At 43.8% G+C, this 18,860-nt stretch overlaps 1 long non-coding RNA gene across 3 annotated transcripts in view; it reads right to left on the minus strand.

The window, feature by feature from the left end:
• LOC147018745 (uncharacterized) overlaps window positions 1-18,860 on the minus strand; it is a 40,726-nt gene that overhangs the window by 21,065 nt on the left and 801 nt on the right. For 2 of the 3 annotated variants that reach the window (XR_015062507.1, XR_015062508.1), the window contains exon 3: window positions 18,687-18,784. This is a non-coding gene — a long non-coding RNA (uncharacterized LOC147018745). Of the gene's footprint in view, window positions 1-18,099; window positions 18,785-18,860 lie in introns of those variants that run through there. The other variant, XR_015062506.1, reaches the window with a different exon arrangement.

Here is an 18,860-nt window from a genome sequence, read left to right on the forward strand (position 1 = left end):
TGCCGCTGTGGATTAATTTGTGTCGCGTCGAGGAACGATCCGTTCGATTGGCAGAAAACCAAAGTGGTTACAGACTGGTAGACTCCGCTCGGTCTCTGACAAAACCAGTCTGCAACCAGGGGTTCTATTTCCCCAAATGGCAGGGTACAAGGATTACGTTTGTATCGCGATTGAAGGTGCATGACCCGAGGCCTGTGCTGAGCCGGCCGGCGTTATAAACCCTGGAGACTGTGGTGGTGAGGGTGGCACCAAGGAGCGGGTGAGAATCCCGCCACCCTGGATCCATAACAATAATATGACACACTGTCTTTGATTTCAGTATGCCAGTCCAGTGCATGTCTTCCTGACTTGTATGTTCAGCTTTTGTGCTGATGAATGAGGTCTGTCGATCAACAATTAGTGGTGTGTGTGTGTGTGTGTGTGTGTGTGTGTGTGTGTGTGTGTGTGTGTGTGTGTGTGTGTGTGTGTGTGTGTGTGTGTGTGTGTGTGTGTGTGTGTGTGTGTGTGTGTGTGTGTGTGTGTGTGTGTGTGTGTGTGTGTGTGTGTGTGTGTGTGTGTGAGAGAGGAACCCACATCTCCCACATTCATGTCGTCTCCCTATGAATACAGAGACATCAGAATTCCCAGAGTAATATACAACTATCTCAGAATCGACACAAGATGGTGCTATAGGTTTTGCTCATCAGCATAACTCATTAATGTGCAACTTTTTGCACTGACGAGTTGTGAATTCTTTCTCAGTGATTTTTTTTAAAATCTAAATATATGCAAAATTTTAGGTGGATACTAGAGGTGGGTCACAAAAGTCAAAAACTAGACATATTTTGGATGCTTGGCCCACTGTCTAATTGCACCGGTACAATCACCACATCTGGACTCTGGCCTTGGAAGGGGAGAGGGTAGCAATAATTAGCATTAAAAGGAAGGGATAATATCAGCATCGAAGTGCACGCACCACACACACATGCAAATGAAGGCAGATACTTTGACACCGGATCGGTCTCCCTTCCATCTCCTAAAACCCACCTATGTGTGAAGATGGCAGTCAACAATAGTAAAACACACACACACACACACACACACACACACACACACACACACACACACACACACACACACACACACACACACACACACACACACACACCATGATATAGTCGTGGCCAAAAATATTGGCACCCTTGCACTTTTTCAAATAACTCACAATTTTCTTTCAAAATAAGTTGAAATTGATGAAAGTATTTGGTCTCCACAATTCTTTATTTCATTGTTAATATTACAGAACGTTTGTTTTTGATTCAGAACTTAATATATCCTTTTAAATCAGAAAATTTAAAGAAATGGCATTGACAAAATTATTGACACCCGAGACTTAATATTTGGTAGCACAGCCTTTGGATAAAATAACTGCAGTCAAGTGCTTACGGTAGTCATGAATGAGCTTCCCATACCTCTCCACTGGCAGTCTGACCCACTCTTCTTATGCAAACTGCTCCAGTTCTCCCATATTTGAAGGGTGCCTTCTCCCAACTGCTGTTTTCAGATCTCCCCACAGGTGTTCAATGGGATTTAGATCTGGACTCATTGCTAGCTACTTCAGAACAGTCCAGCATTGTCTTGAACAATTCCTGGGTGCTTTTTGAAATGTGTTTGGGGTCATTGTCCTGCTGCAAGACCCATGACCTTCGATGGAGACCCAGCTTTGACACTGGGTTGAACATTGCACTCGAAAATACCTTGGTAATCTCCTGATTTTGTGATGCCATGCACACATTCAAGGCACCTAGTGCCAGAGGCAGCACAACAACCCCAAAACATCACTGAACCACCCCCATGTTTGACTGTCGGGAAGGTGTTCTTTTCTTTGAAAGCTTCATTTTGTTTTCTGGAAACATAAAGATGGTGTGCATTACCAAAAGGCTCTAATTTGGTCTCATCTGTCCACAGGACGTTCTCCCAGAAGGATTTTGGCTTGTTCAGGTATGTTTTAGCAAACTCCAGTCAGGCTTTATGCCTCTCTTTCTCTCTTTCTCTCTTTCTCTCTTTCTCTCTTTCTCTCTCTTTCTCTCTTTCTCTCTTTCTCTCTTTCTCTCTTTCTCTCTTTCTCTCTTTCTCTCTTTCTCTCTTTCTCTTTCTCTCTTTCTCTCTTTCTCTCTTTCTCTCTCTCTCTCTCTCTCTCTCTCTCTCTCTCTCTCTCTCTCTCTCTCTCTCTCTCTCTCTCTCTCTCCAGTGGAATCCTCCTGGGTCTCCTACCATAGAACCCCCTTTCATCGAGTTGGTGACAGATGTGAGTTGAAATGGTCGTACCTTGTGTCTGAAGGTCAGCTTTAATCAGTTTTTTTTTTAGTTTTTTTTGTATACCTTGTCAAGGCTCGTGTGAGAGCTAACACACAACGCACAGCAAGGGGGCATGAGACAAGATGTGAGGGAGTGGGAAGGAAAAAACAGTGGGGAACAGAGACATTAGGAGATCTGTGGGAGAGGGTTGGGACAGGGAACATGGGGAATACAAGATGGACATTACAGGGACTTTCAGGAAGGAAAGCAGGGAATTTGAAGAGGTGGGCTTGGGTGGATTATCGGGGGTCAAAAAGATCGATGATTTGGATGGGGGATGATAGGTGGTGGTGAGCAGCTGTTTTGAAGGCCTGGAGGGAAGAATGGGAATGAATAGAGTGAGCGAGTTTATTCCAAAGGTGGGAAAAACTCACTGTTTGGCAGTTGATTTGAGGTGCTTTCTCCACCATTTGAACAATCCTTCACTGCAAGCTTTGATCAAGTTTTCTCTTGCAGCCAGGTCCAGGGAGGCTGGTTACAGTGCCATGGGCCTTAACCTTCCTGAAAACATTGTGTCTGGTGGACACAGGAACATCAAGATCTGGAGATGGACTTGTAGCCTTGAGATTGTCCATGCTTGGCTACAATGTTGTGTCTGACGTCAGACAATCCTCTCATTTTCTTTCTTTTCTCCATGCTCATTGTGGTACATACAGTGACAGAAAACAGCAGAATGACTTATTTTCTCTATTCAAACTGGATGAATGAGTGATATATATATATATATATATATATATATATATATATATATATATATATATATATATATATATATATATATATATATATATATATATTGCAGGTACTTGCAACTCACCACAGTTGAGTTCAATTCCAAAGTAAAGGAGAACCATCTGCTTTCGATCTTTTCTCGAACAACTTCTAAAAGGAGCCTGCTATGTTTTCTGGGCCATTTTAGGATTCAGATGTGGAATAAGCTAAGATTTAGTAATTTTTTCAGCTTTTTTTGTTTCGTATCACTGCAAACCCACAAAATACACATGTGGATATCAAAATATATTTTTTAATTTCAACAGTGTGTGTGTGTGTGTGTGTGTGTGTGTGTGTGTGTTTTTTGATATAGATATATAAATTTTACACCCCTCTTCTTTGGTTAGAAAATATTCACACCCCTTGACTTTTGTCACATTTTGTTTTGCAGCCTGAATTTAAAATGGATTAAACTTAATTATTTTTGTCACCAATCTACACAAAATACCCCATAATGACAAAGTGAAAACATGATTTTTCAAAACATTTACAAGTTAATTAAAAATGAAAAACTAAAAATGTCGCGTCAATAAGTATTCAACCCGCCCGAGTCGAAACTTTGAAGAAGCACATTTGGCAGTGATGACAACTTCCAGTCTTCTTGGGTATGTCTATCAGCTTTGCACATCTGGATTTGGGGATTTTCTCCCACTCTTCCTTGCAGATTTGCTCAAGCTCTGTCAATTTGGATGGGGAGCATCGCTAACCAGCAATCTTCAAGTCTTTCCACAGATTCTCAATGCTATTCAAGTCTGGTATTCCACAGACAGTTATTTGGATTTTATGGAAGAGTTTCTGCTCTGACATGCACTGTCAACTGTGGTACCTAATATGGAAAGGTGTGTTTCTTTCCAAATCATGTCCAATTAATTGAATCGGCATCAGGTGGATTTCAATCAAGTTGGAGACATCTTGAAGATGATCAAAGGAAATTGAATGCACCTGAGCTCAATTTGAAGTGTCATAGAAAAGGGGTTGAATACTTATTGACGCAAGACATTTCAGCTTTTCATTTTTAATTGATTTATAAAAATTTTGAAAAACATGTTTTCACTTTGTCATTATGGGGTAAACCATCCAATATAGACACTGCCCAGAAGAAGGCAAACCACCCCACCCCTGCACATCCCAAGAAACCGATCATGATAAATTGAAGAGATAAAGCTGTGGTGGCAGGTCAACTTTTTTTTTCTAGGAAGAATTTCCAAAATCTGAGATGGTTACTGCCTGTGCGTGGGTTTTCTGCATATACATGGCAAGTTTCACGAAGATCCGATGAAAACTCTGGGTTGTGAAACAAAAAATAGGAATGATGTCATAAAAATTTATGACGTCATAGTGATGCATCATATGTGCGGTAATTAATCTCTGCTAAAGCCCTGTTCGGTTCCCGCAAACAGAATTCAAAAAGCTTGCCTAGTTTGAGATAATGTTTTAGGCAATTTCCATTAGCGGAGATATTTTGACGTCTTACCTTTTTTTTCTCGGAGGAATTTTCAAAATCGGAGATGGTTACTGTCTGCGCAGGGTATTTTTACAAATATATGCCAAGTTTCAGGAAGTTTCGATGAAAATTGTAGGCTGTGAAACAAATGAAACAAAAAACAAAAAATGTCAAAAATAGGAATGACGTCATAAAAATTGATATGACGTCATAGTGATGTATCATATGTGCGGTAATTCATCTCAGCTAATGCCCTGTTCGATTCCCGCAAACAGAATTCAAAAAGCATGCCTAGTTTCAGAGAGAAATTTTACATATATACGCCAAGTTTCAGGAAGTTTCAATGAAAACTGTAGGCTGTGAAACAAAAAAGTCCACAAGAACATCTACGTGAGTAAGACTTCGAGATCCTCCACAAGGATCTAATAATTGCCGGTTGAATTCAGTGACCTGATATGCAAATTCTGTTTAAATTTTATCAATCAGATGAAAATTGATGATTTTAGAAATTTGATAGGTGATGGGTTGACCTTTAGCCAATGTTTGTGTTAATTTAAACATCCCTTTGGAAGATAATTTAGGCGGTGCTCCTCACAAAAAATCAAAATAAAACTTACCAAGATGTCGGGTGCAACAGAACAGGCCGCAATGGTTTCTTAATGATAGTAATTTTTTTTGTGTTTTTTTTCCACTTTCCTCATATCATCGATTGCCTGATCATCATACCTCCGAATCGCTGGATACATTGCAATGCTTATAAACACCCAGAGACGCCAATGTTCATGGCTTTATTTAATTTCCACACCTTCCACAATCTCTCGACTCTTAATCTCAGCAGAATTTCAAAATTTAAACTTCTTTATTGACTTCAGCAGCAGCTCTGACTGCTAAAAAAAAAAGTGTTCACATGTCCAATTCTGATGTCGCTTCACATTCCGGGCCGAAACAGGTGCATCGTGTTTATATAACCGATCAGCAATCACTAATCACTTGCCAAGCCAGCCGTTCCTTATCGACCATTTCATTGGAGTGCTTGCTTGAGTGCTTAAGCCATTTGGTGAGCGCTCTCCAATATTCGCACAGTCACTGAATATATTGTCATGGACGGGCGGTTAACACCGACCAGGTCGGATTGCCGAGCAGTTTTCCTTAGAGGCGAGCACGTAATCCTCGGAGATTATGGCACGTACGGAGGGGAATGCGCGGCATGGACGGAGCAGACGGAAGCACAGCACAAGGGGTTCCACTCAAACCCACGACAAAGAGAAAACGCAAGCAACTTAAAATAAACACTGGGATTGAATGAAAATAGATCAAATCTTTACAATGGTAACAGTTCAAAGTGTACTAATAAAATGTGACGTAAATTAAAGCCTAAAGTCGAGGCACCTCTACACACGGACTTTAATAGAGACAAGGGGAAAATTAAATTAAAGAAAAGAAAATGCTCTCTTTATTCGGGCTCTTTGCTTTGTCCAGAGATGGTCTTTTTTGAACTTGGCGATCGAACCGTGGCATCCTGCGTGGGAAGATGCACCCAAAATGACGCCGAGCCACTCTCTGGGTGGGAAAACGTATGTGAAGTAATTTGTGAGGTGGTATTCAACGCCAGGGCTCACCAACTGCCGTGCGGCGGCTTCTCATGAACGAATATGCTAAATATTCCTCTCTTACATGAGGTCTGCTCACAACGATCACCCACCTTCCTTTTCAACCACACGACGAGACGGTCTCTGAGGCCCTGTGATAAGGCCACGAGGCATGCTTTTCTTCCCTCCTCAGAAACGTACACACTTCGCGGCTCAGCCGAACAGTCAATGACTTGTGTCTTTCTCCGTCACGTGGGCAAATTTACAGCACCACACAAGAGTTGTGTTGCTGTATTTCGTCGTGTCCAGACGTAGCGAGACACCTTACTCGATGGTGTCCTCCACAAACTATCCGATTTTTGACCATGCCCAATCATGACATGAAAGGTCATTTTTGACCTTTCATGTCACACACCAATCATAAGCCTTGGGGGCAAGACTTGCTGGTGTGAAGCCAGGAAGGTGGGGCTTCTTGCCTGCTTGGATGTGCGGCCCTGTTATTATTGTTGTTGCTGTTGTTACAAGAACATAATTCTTTCATTGCTGGCTTGTAAATGCAAGAAGGTAGGAAAAGGTCACAGGGGGCAATTACATACTGGGGGAAATTGGCCTTGATCCCTTTCGAATTAACACAGCACTACACCTGTGTGGCGACATGTAACACTTAAGCTCACAGTTTCCCAACTTTATTTACATCGAGATGTATCCGACACGGCCTCGGACAAAGCAACTCCATACAATCCTAACTTTGCTATGAAATTCCTCCATCTACCCCCACAACTGTAACAATATCGATCCATCCACTGGGACCATACTCTGTGCAGAGCGTTGGTGCTGCCGAAGCAGTCTCCTTGGCTATTGGGCACAATCCTGGACGGGTCGCCACTCCGACACAGGATACCAGCATGCTGGCACTCATTTTGCCGACCTCGGAAGGATGACAGGCAGAGTCAACCCCACCTGGTATTAATTCAACAGCCGAGTGGGATTTGAACTCAGGATACTCGGTTCCTAAGCCCACCACCCTAACCATTAAGCCAACACCAGGCATAATATCGATCAAGTTGAACAAATTTCAGGACCCACCCGCCTGCTTCTGGCCGTGCGGTGTCAGTCGGTAGTTTACTTGCTGAAAATGTGCAATTTTATTTTGCACCACATTTCCCCTTTTTTGTACGATCTTTCATTTTACGACCCATCACGTCAGCATCGATAGATGCATATAAAAAATTTAATGTTTTGTTTTTCAAAGTTTATTCAACAGTTTAGTTGGAGTGTTTGCTTGAGCGGAGTGCTTCTTGCATCTCCAGAGTCAGAAAGGCAAAATAAATTGGATGATTACAATGAGTAAAAAATGTTTTCAGTTGTCACAAAGCAATTAATCGCCACATCACAGCAGGACAGACAATTGATACGCATGCTCGCTCAAACTTGAATAAACTGTCCAGCCTGGGTTTAAATCCCGACACATATAAACTGTCATCCAGGTGTTTCACAGGCAGGGTGATTCATAAGTGTGTGTACCGTCTCCGAGATGGACGTAAAACTGGACTTCTCATCTGCCGGAATCTCCTCTCCTCTCCGCACTCTGCCATCCCTCTCTTTCCCACCCCTATCCCTTTCACCCCCTGAACCCCCACCCCTCCCTCTCTCTGAAGTGGACTGTTGAGGACTGACTGTTTAGTTTTGAATTTTCCAATTAGACAGCATCATTTCTTTTTAACCACCGGGTACGACATAAAACCGGGTGGGAGCATTTAAAACCCATGCTGTTTGGTGTGTTCTTATCACCCTTCCCTTCCTCTCAAGCTGCCTTCCCTTCCCCTCACACTGCCTTCCCTTCCCCTCATACTGCTTTCCCTTCCCTTGCCTTCAGGCCGCCTTCCCTTCCCTTGTCCTCACGCCGCCTTCCCTTCCCTTCCCTTGCTCTGAGTTCAAATCATGCTTGACTGTTGAATTGATACCAGGTGGGGTTGACGAAGCCTGTCATCCTTCTGAGGTTGGTGAAGTGATTACCAGTGTGCTGGTATTGGGACACAGCATCAGTGGCATCGACACACCCCAACAAAATGATAGCGATTCGGCAGCCAAGCTGCCGTATGCAAGAAGATGTATGCAAAGTTTCAGGCTGCTCATTGTTTCATGGTTTTGGATGCAAAGTATGCATGTATGTATGTATGTATGCAAAGTATGTATGTATGTATGCAAAGTATGTATGTATGTATGCAAAGTTTCATGGTTTTGGGGATATGAAGGAGACACACCAGATGACACACATCATGACATTTATTAGTATAGTCTATCAATTATCATTATCATTATGTGCTATTATCTTTGCCCCATTTTATTTGTTATTATCATCATTATGTTCTGTTATCATTATTGTCATTATTTATCATTTCAGTAATATATAATTAAGACATACATGCTGCATGGACAAACAAATAAACCAACCCAAATGCAATACTCTCTCCTCTGGCAGAAGTAACAAAACTGTCTGCACACCTTGTTGCAATCTCTCCCCAATATCTCCACCCCAAGCTCACACCTATTCACCCAACTATTATTGTATCTCCCTTAAGACATCTTTTTAATGTCTGCAGGCAGGGAATTTGGATAAGGTACCAGTACACAATGGTCTACTTTTTGAGATGCAGGTGGATCTCAAATGTCCACAACCTAATTGCTGATGGAACAGGGGGCTTTCCATGTCCGTCGGTCGCATGGCATAATCTGAGATATAGCGTCCCCTGCCACATTCTATAAGAAAAGCAGTTTTTATTGTTCAAAAAAAAAAAGCTTTGATCATGGCCACGATGAGGATAAATGAAATGCTCTTCTATAAAGTTTATTTTATTTATTTATTATTTATTTTTTGAGGTAGATTAAATGAGGTCGGTACTAAGTCCACTTCTATTTGTAGTTGTGATGGAGGTGCTGGCTCGGAGGATAAAGGAGGGTTTACCGTGGGAGCTGCTGGATGCAGATGATTTGGTGTTGATTGCAGAGAGTATGGATGGACTGAAGGAGAGGATGAACAAGTGGAAGGAATGTATGGAGGCAAAAGGTTTGAAGGTGAATATCGGAAAGACGAAGGTGATGGCAAGTGGTAAAGCATGTGGTGAGGTGGAAGGGACTGGGAAGTGGCCGTGTGCTGTGTGCAGGAAGGGTGTCGGAGTGAACTCCATTCAGTGTACAATGTGTGCTGAATGGGTTCATCGAAAATGTAGTGGGGTGAGAGGGTCATTAACCAGTGTGGCAGCTACATTCAAGTGTAAGGTGTGCAGAGAGGGAGCTGCAGATGAAGGAATTGTTGAGTTGGATCTTGGAGATGATGTGAAGCTGGAAGGTGTGAAAACATTTTGCTATCTCGGAGACATGCTGAATGGAGAAGGTGGATCAGACTCTTCGACGGTTGCTCGAGTGAGATGTGCATGGAAGAAGTTTCAGGAACTGAGTAGCGTGCTGACAAAGAGGGGAGTGTCGCTGAAGTTGAAGGGAAAGGTGTATGCTACATGTGTGAGGAGTACGATGATTTATGGGAGTGAGACATGGGTACTGAACATGGAACAGCAACAAAGGCTGGAAAGGGTGGAAATGCGAATGGTTCGGTGGATGTGCGGAGTATCGTTGAGAGAGAGGAAGAGAAATGATGACTTGCGAAAGATGATGGGAATAGAGTCTGTGATGGAGGTTGTGAAGAGAAACAGGTTGAGATGGTTGGGTCATGTGTTGAGGAAGGATGAAAGTGACTGGGTGAGAAGAGTGTTGGAAATGAGTGTAGTAGGAAGTAGAGGACGGGGAAGACCGAGAAAAAAACTTGGCTGAAGGTGGTGGAAGAGGAAATGTGGGCAAGGGGATTAAAAGGGGAGATGCAGAAAATAGAGTAAAGTGGAGAAGATTGTCATGGGGCCCGCAAGGCTAACCCCTGCTTTAGCAGGGAAAATGGCCTTAAAATGCGTGTGTGTGTGTGTGTGTGTGTGTGTGTGTGTGTGTGTGTGTGTGTGTGTGTGTGTGTGTGTGTGTGTGTGTGTGTGTGTGTGTGTGTGTGTGTGTGTGTGTGTGTGTGTGTGTGTGTGTGTGTGTGTGTGTGTGTGTGTGTGTGTGTGTTCAAATCTGGCAACGAAAAAAAATTATTAAAAAATCAATTCCCGATTCAGTCATGTACTCTTCGGGAGAATTTGATCAATGCAAACAACCTCAGCGGTATAGTTTGCTGGAGCTATCTTTTTTTTCTTGAAATGATTTTTCTTTTTTTCATCAACCGCTCCTGTTCACGGGTCGTCTAGTTTCATATAAAACTCATCCCCTCGTGGCATAGTGAGATGAGACAGCCAGTTCGGACTGGAGTCGAGGAATGTGGTTCGGTAAAATGAAAGTAATCCGTTAACTTCATACCAGAGAGTCCATGGAACACCTTCCCACCCTTACCCGATGGAGTCTTGAGAAAAAGGACATGGGAAGTATCTTTACAACTCTTGCATTGCATTTCCGAGCATGGTCTGTTTTTCTTATGAGCTGCCATTTTGTCTGAATCTCAATATTCCCCAACGCTGAGAGCTCGAGCGGAAAATTTGATTGGTCAAGATGGCATAATAGTTTGTCCAAGTACTACTGTAAAAGCAGTTTTTTTTTTGGAAGTGGCAAGAAGGTGATTTGTGTTCTACAGTGTTCAAATGTAAAATTAAATTGAAATAAAATAAAGGTTTAAAAGGTTTAAGAAAAAAAAAATTTTTTTTTCGAAAGTTTACCGCAATTGTTGCAATGTCTTTTGCACCACCTTCTTTAACACGTTATATGTTCTTCATGAGCTTGGTGTTGACTTAACGGTTAAGGTGGCTGGCTTAAGATCTTAGGGTGTTGAGTTTGAGCCACCATTGTGCTGGTAAATAACACCAAATGGATTGATTCAGCCTCTCATCCTTCCGAGGTCGGTAAAATGAGTACCAGCTTGCTGGAAACAGGGCATTGCATCAGTGGCACAGCTGTGCTTCTCAGCAATGATGCAAGCTGCATGTGAAATAGTAAGTTCATTGTGCCTGTTTATGGTCTTTATGTCCGATTGCTTCTTTATCCGTTCAGTGTACTCGTACTTGCTCTTCCTTGAGCCTTAGCGGTGTCCACAAAAAAAGGACAGGCATCTATCTTTTCGAGCTTTCACATTTGAAGCTCTACAGTCGCAACATAATCTGAGATTCCCATTCTTCTTGCATATTAGTACCACTGGTGATGCATATGGGCTAGGAGACTCAGATACAGCGATGATCTCAAATAACCGTGCGCAGTGTACCTCTTGCCATTGGTGTCGTGACATGCATCTGTGCGGTATCCTCACAGGAATGTCATCTTCCATTATGATTCTGTGTTTGACAGTATCACAAAAATCGATGTTTGATGGTATCTGTCTCTACATACTTTGACATGTGATCTTTGTACACAAACACTGTGCTGAACATTTAAGAAAGAAATAACTATACGTTTCCTCCTTTAACCCATGTCCCATCCCTGCAACAGTATGTTCATCTGTATGTCCATGTTTGTGTGTGGTAGCTCCACTACCACCTTGGATCATATAGAAAAAAAATTGTCTGCTGATCAGCATCCATTTGGAGCAGCTGCTGACCACTTTTGATTGACAGAATATCTACGTCATAACTGTTTACAATGATTGCCTCATTTTATCAAAGTAACACAATATCAACATCTGGCTCCACCGTTTCAAGTCGAAGAATTCCTAACGGCATTCTTGGCTTTATGTAACCATCCCTGTCTCAAGGATTAGTGACTGTCTCAAGAACTCGGCCACATCAATTCACGGTTACTCTTTAAGGTCCTAATCAAAGTCCAGTTTGCAACTTGGGTACAGCAACACCAAGTTCCTCCTCAAGTGCCGTGAACCTGTTTCCATCAGATGGTCTCACAGATCTTTCTGTTACCTGCGTCGACCACACGTACCAAAACGGGCTTTTTACTTTCCACTCCAACCCTACAGATCTTCTCTGACGCTTCACTCACGAGTTTCTTCACACAAGGCCAGAACAGTTTTCCATCTGTTGTCAGGAATTCCATTTCGACAAGGATTCTGTCTCATAACTCTAAATATGTTTGATCCCAATATTCCAAGTACTGCAGCCTCTCTGACCCTCATAGAACTGTCCTCTTGGTCTTTTACCATGAAAAATCCCATCCTTTCAAATTGTAAGCCACAAGCAAATAGGTCCAGCTCGACGTAGCCAACGAAAGGTATATCTCTACCATTTGCAGCAGATATGTGGATCGTTGTCTCAACATCAATTTCTCCTCCTCTTCCCTTTATAAGGGGTGAGGGCCGATGGCACAAAGCTTCTGCCCTGCCTTGACTACGATACTCCTCCACCTCACTCTGTCCTCAACCAATTCGCATTTATTCTCAAGGTTACCCTCGTAAAATGACTCCGTTATGGTGGACACTTAGGCTCCTGCGTCCATCAAACATTTCATTCCAACACCTTGCACCTCAATAGTGGTCTTATGTTCCTGGCACTCAAGAGAAGAATGAGCCTGTGTTGAGCTGTGAATCCACAGTGTTGCTTTTGATTGTGGGCTTTCCTACTTTAAATCATCATGAAGCTTGCCCAGATCCTTTTTTTTTTTCTTCTTCTTCTTTTGACAATTTCTCCTCATGTGATCGGGAGCTCCACATGTCCCGCATCGTCGTCCGTCCTCATTCTTACCCTCGACAAATTGATCCAAGTTTTATTCACCATAACACTTGACTGCTGCTTCTGTTGCCAAGTGATGATATCTTCTTAACGTCTAATGAATGAACCTAGGGACTGGTATTCAGCTGGTGTTTTGTTAGAGCCTTTGACTTTTGCTGGTTTAGAAGCTGAGGATTCACTCCCCCTAATAACACGGTCTCGTAGCTGAAATAATTTTAGGCTTCGGTATTCCACGTTCGGTCTCCTTACCTCACACCATAGACCATCCTCAGCAACTGCTGCAGCAAATCTGCCCTTCAGCGCTCCCTCTCTGGAAAGTTTGAAAGATTCATTTTTATACAGATCAACAACTTTCAAAGAATAAGTTACAAAGTACTCTCCTTCCTATACACAAGAATAACATTTTTGCTGTGGGCTTGGAAGGTCATCGCCATCACCAAAAACACATCAAAGAATCTTGAAAATTTCATCTGGCTTCTCTTTTACATCATTTCCTCTTCTTGTTATCTCTTGCCAAGCTTTACCTCCGAGGTGGTCAAGAATAAAAGCTGCTACATCCACTGCTTGAGTTTATGTGTAGCCACGCCACTTTTATCAGCCTCCCACTCTCTAATGGGAGGGTCTCCAACTTTTTGAGGCTTTTCTCTAAACTGTATTTCCTATTGGGCAATACAACAACCAGGATTATACTCAGAGGCAGCTTGGGCATCAGTGCAGATTATTTAGCCCCAATGACCTCATCCTGCTCTTTCACCTGATTCCTGAATTGGTGTAACTCGGCAAGCAACAAGTCCAGCTATTGTCATCCTCAGTTGCCATAGTAACTATTGGTGAGTGTCAACAATTTAGCATCAATACAGTACAACAACAACAAAATCAACATGATGACAAAAAAAAATCAAAAGTACTCTACAAATACTTCAATCCCCATTTTTGTTCACTTTATCATAATCGGCAGAATCAGTTCCACTTAGTCTTGCCTTTCACAGTCCAACACAATGTCCTTGTCATCCGCACAACATAGAATCTTGTCATCCTTGCACAATCACTTGGAAGATGGCAACCAAGGATGACAGACAGTTTGAGACTGTCCTGCCAATGCGGGAAGTACTCCACACATCCCACTCCTGACACCATGTAAAGGGCAAACCAACCCCACTCCACTCCCAGCACCCAATAGGTTGATAACAACAAGGAGTCTTGAAGTTGAGCTTGCTAGTTGGCCTGAGTGAAATGCCAGACTCGACACTGCTGAGGTGGTTGTCTGATAATAGCCAGAGAGATGTCTACTTTGACAAGCACGTGGTCAGAAGAACCGATTGGAATGGAGGAAGAAGAGCAGATGTTTTCATGGAAATTGTTCAAAATCAGATCCAGAAGAGATGGAGTACCGTTGGTTGAGATCCGGGTCGGGAAGTTAACAGGTGTTAGTGTCGATGAGTCACAGAAGTCTTTTGCTGAAGTGCCATGGCAGGTAAGAGAGGTACCCACACCCAGCCAACTGGCATATGAGGAAGAGAGAGTTGGGATGAGAGGATAGAAGTTGGTCCATGTTTTTGGAGAGCGAGATGTAAATGGAGTCATCACTGTTTGATGGATGGTACAACACACATATGAACATGAGGTGGAAGTGGAGGGGAAGCTAATGGCAGAGGTATTTCTGGGGGTGTGGGGGAGTGAGGGCAGTGCATGGAGAGTGAGGAAGAGTCTTTGACGACAAGAGCAACTCCTCCATCAGGACAGGCTCAGGTCTGCCATACCGGAGGAGGGAGTAACCAGGGAGAGATACTTGGGAGTCAGAGACACCTTGAAGGAAGAAAGTTTCTGTTAAACAGATTATGTCTAGTTGGAATGAGATGAGGTGTACTGAGAGGAAGGAAGGACCATGTTTGTGGTTTATGAGTGTACTGATTGAGAGAGTGAGATATCTGTTAGGTTAGAATGGAGCCCACAGATGTTAGAACATCACAATTATTATGATTTTTTTTATTTTAGAAAAATGCTCTATCAAACCTGACACAAGAACTTATTAAAAGAGTTAAAAAGCTTGTCAATCACTTTGAAGTGTGAATCCCTAACTTGTACTCAATCCAAATTTGTGTATAAAGTTGAAAAATCAAAAACTTCAACTGACTTAACATTCAGGCATCTAATTACATCTAAGAACTCTAAGGAAGAATTAATGCTCCAGAAAGTGTTAATAGCAGAATTATTCTCAATTGCTAAACGATATTTCCTGAACTGTTCCCAAACAATTTGTAAGCCTGAGTTAACTTCAACCGATAACTGTTTGGTGGAACACTGCCTGGCACCTGCTATAAACCTATACTTGTGCGGGTTCTTATGAAGCTGATGGATCCAGAAAAGTCGAGGAATACAAAGATTTACCTCTTTACATTTAATACCGAAATTATTAATCGAAACCTCCTGATGATCAGAGATAATATCTTGGAGCGACTTATGACAAGGAATATATGTGCTATTTCCTATACTGGTGATACTCACCATATCAATGCCTAACTCTCTCGATAAAACCTCAACATAAAACTTTTTATAAACCACAACAGAATTATTCGCAGCCTTATCTGCTGGAACTATTGTTGTGGGGCCAGGCGTCGGCTGTGAGCACGACTGCTAGATGGAGCAGTCGGGTCGGCTCGACCGATCGCCCGGAATTTAGATCGTACCTTTTCAGAAAACTCCGGAAAAGTACGGGTCCCTTATCGGACCGTGAAGTGTCAATATTTCTGCCACGTGGTACAGGGTTATTCACCAATTTTCAAAATACCTAGATTTCCACGTGGCGATTTACCGAGTCTCCACACCCTCGACGCACCCGTACGGAACGAGCCGCTTAGCGTACTCGAACCGGTTTATCGCCGAGGTCCATCGGTCCCAAATATCCCGTTACATCGGCAACATCCTGGCTAATTTCCCAACACGCAGCACACTAAGCCAATGAAGGAAAGGACACGAATGAGCTGAAACATTTAACAATCGGGGTATTTATTCACAATGGGGGAATGAGGGGAGCACATAAGGGCAGAGTTAAACCGATTAAAAGAAATGCACGTATGTACAGCACGGCACTTATACAATTTCCTACTTAACTGTCTGGCGCCACAAACACACATATGCACACACCCAAAGAATTTGACCAAAATGGTCTTTATTGAGGCCTGTCTCGGAACTGTCCCTCGTGCGGTCTTCAAGGACCAGGTCCTCGGGGCAGAACTGGACCCCCAGCACGATCCAGCCACCCTCACAACCGGGCTCCAGGCAAACTAAATTGGCAGGGCGAAAGCTGGCAGGAGAAGACCCTCCGTTGCCCCGGCCACTCCGTGCACAGATGCTTTTTCACTCCACCCCCTTGCAGATGCTCACTTCCTTGCCAGAACTCAGAACCCTCGAACGCGCCTATAATTAAAGCCCCTCTTCAGAGGAGGGGGAGGGCGCCTCCTTGCGACCCTCCCTCTCTCACTGGCTGGTTTTGGTGCGCAAATCGCTCTTCGTCTCTCCCACTGGCCAAAACGGGCGGCAAGCTCGCTCCTTGATTGGCCCGGGGGCGCGGTGACATCACGCGGAGCCCTTTCCTCCTGTCGCGGGATCTGATTGGCTGGGCGATGGTCACCTCACTCGTTGCACGCTGATTGGTCGAGGGTCGCCGCGCGGCTCCTCCTTGAACTCCGCCCACCATGACGTCGGCCAGAGCGAGGTGAAGGAAGCGAAGTGAAGGTGAGGGTGAGGGTGATGTTGGTGGTGTAAAAATAAGCGAAAAGAAAACCTGACTATTAAAATAACTCCACAGCGCAGGAATATTTAATTACCCATTAGACTTGGGTCGGGACCCTAACTGGCAACACGTACTTACCGATATAACTGATCTATAGGACCTGTATATTGTGTGCTCATGGCTTCCAGATTCGCAACATTATTATGTAGTTATCATGGAGATCCTGAATGTCTTTACGAACACTTGGTTTGTTCAACACTGTGAAAGCAAGCCTCGACTACGAAATAACTTAATCCTATTATCCAGGACTTCTACAACTCATGGCATGGCACGGCTATGCCACTGATGCAGTGTCCCCTATTACCAGAAAACTGGTGCTCATTTCGCCAACCTCAGAAGGATGACAGGCTGAGTCAACCCGCTGGTGTTAATTCAGTGGAAAATGGGACTCAAACTCAGGACCCTAGGATCCCAGGCCACCACCCTAACCACTAAACCAACACCAGGCTTCACAACTCTATTAAACCATGCATTTAAAGGGTTTACAGATAACTTAAACTTGGTGCACATTTTGTTAACAAAATTAGAGACAGGATCCACAATGGAAGACCTAATGCAGCTCCAAAGTTGAGTTACTGGTTCCCTCAATTTAACTCCCATTTTCATCAGCTAAACAAAATTGCTGCAGATTTAACTACAAGAGGGAACCCTGATGTGTTGGATGTGTCCCCCCTCCCCACAGTCTTCCAAAACCATAAACATATTGTTACGTTTGAGGGGGGGGGTATGCATTCAAAGGGTAATTAGGATGTTTAATTAGGTATGCCATGCTGTTCGAGTGTACCAGGATCTCGATGTAATAAGTAGCAATTCAGTGGTGATAAGTTGTCTAGTAAATGTCCATTTCTTCAAGGGGGAAATGATAATTGTCACATAATTAGATAGGGACACGGGATAGGGTAAGTGTGTCTGCATAAACCCCTTTTCGTATTCTCTGGAGGTTTGCCGTGACGTCACAGGACAGTGCTGCGGATGGCTCCGCCCCATGATCACGATTGGCGGAAGGCGACGGCGGTGGGCCAATAAAACGGCTCGATTGGAAGTGACGAGGACGGGAGGATAAAAAGGTTCTGTTCAGGGTCGAAAAGGGAGAGGAAGAAGATCGGGACAAAAAGATCGTGTTTTGGGGTGGAGGTTGTTGTGCTGGGAGCGTGCTTGTTGCGCTGATTCGGCCCTGGTTTCTTCGTGTCTTGTAGCCTTGCTGAGCCTCGTGCCTCACCTTGGTTGGCTCTGGGGTTCTGCTGGCTCGGAGTACGGGGTCGAACGGCGGGCGGAGGCTCAGTTCCCTGGCGGCGGGCGGGCCTCCCTCTCCTGCTCGCGGTTTGGCGCCGGAGCTGGTTCCCTGGCGGCTGTGGGCGGACTTGGGCCAAGACCAGGAGGTCGACAGCACCACGGTTTCTCCTGCCCCCCTGACGAGAGCAAGGCCAGCTCGTCCAACGCCAATCCAAGGACTGTTGCGTCCACACCACGGTCCAGCCTGACTACCAGGAATAGCTGCGTTTTGTGTGTTTGTGTGTGTGTGTGTGTGTGTGTGTGTGTGTGTGTGTGTGTGTGTGTGTGTGTGTGTGTGTGTGTGTGTGTGTGTGTGTGTGTGTGTGTGTGTGTGTGTGTACCTGGCGCCTTAGAGGGTTTGAGATTTGTCTTTTCATTGGAATTGTCTGTGTTTTCCCCACGCCCGATCCCACACCATCCCGTCGAATCGCCCCGGATCCCTCTTCTTGCCGAGTCTTGTTATTTTGGTTAGAGGAATAAACGTTATCAACTCAGTGAAAAGCGACTCGTGCCACCTTCCTCGTCCTGTTTGCGGTAGAGCGATTAGAACCGCCATCTTTGGGTTATAAATAAATAAATAAACCGCCTCCATCGTTTCGGCTCATTCTACGTTGGCGGGACTGTTCAAGTCCAGTGGACGTCACAATATATATCAAAATATTCTGTTTTATTTGTCAGGAACTCGAACCATAACAATGGAATGAATTATGTCTCACAATCCTCATTTGAAGCACACATCTCAGGAATCCAACCTGCATTCAATTCATATAAAAACTCACCCCAGTAGCATAGCTGGAATCGCACACACAACCAGTTGGGGTTTCAGTCCAGAACAGGCTGATGTCGAGTGGCATCCCTGGAGTCAGGAAATATGGTTCTGGAGCAACAAAAGTAATTTGTTATTAAGATCATACAACAAACACAATATTCCAACTCGAATCGAAGGTACTCAC

This window comes from Eptatretus burgeri, chromosome 10, assembly GCF_056783735.1.
Source record: "Eptatretus burgeri isolate ZD-2024b chromosome 10, Ebu_testis_v1, whole genome shotgun sequence".
Taxonomy (NCBI): domain Eukaryota; kingdom Metazoa; phylum Chordata; class Myxini; order Myxiniformes; family Myxinidae; genus Eptatretus; species Eptatretus burgeri.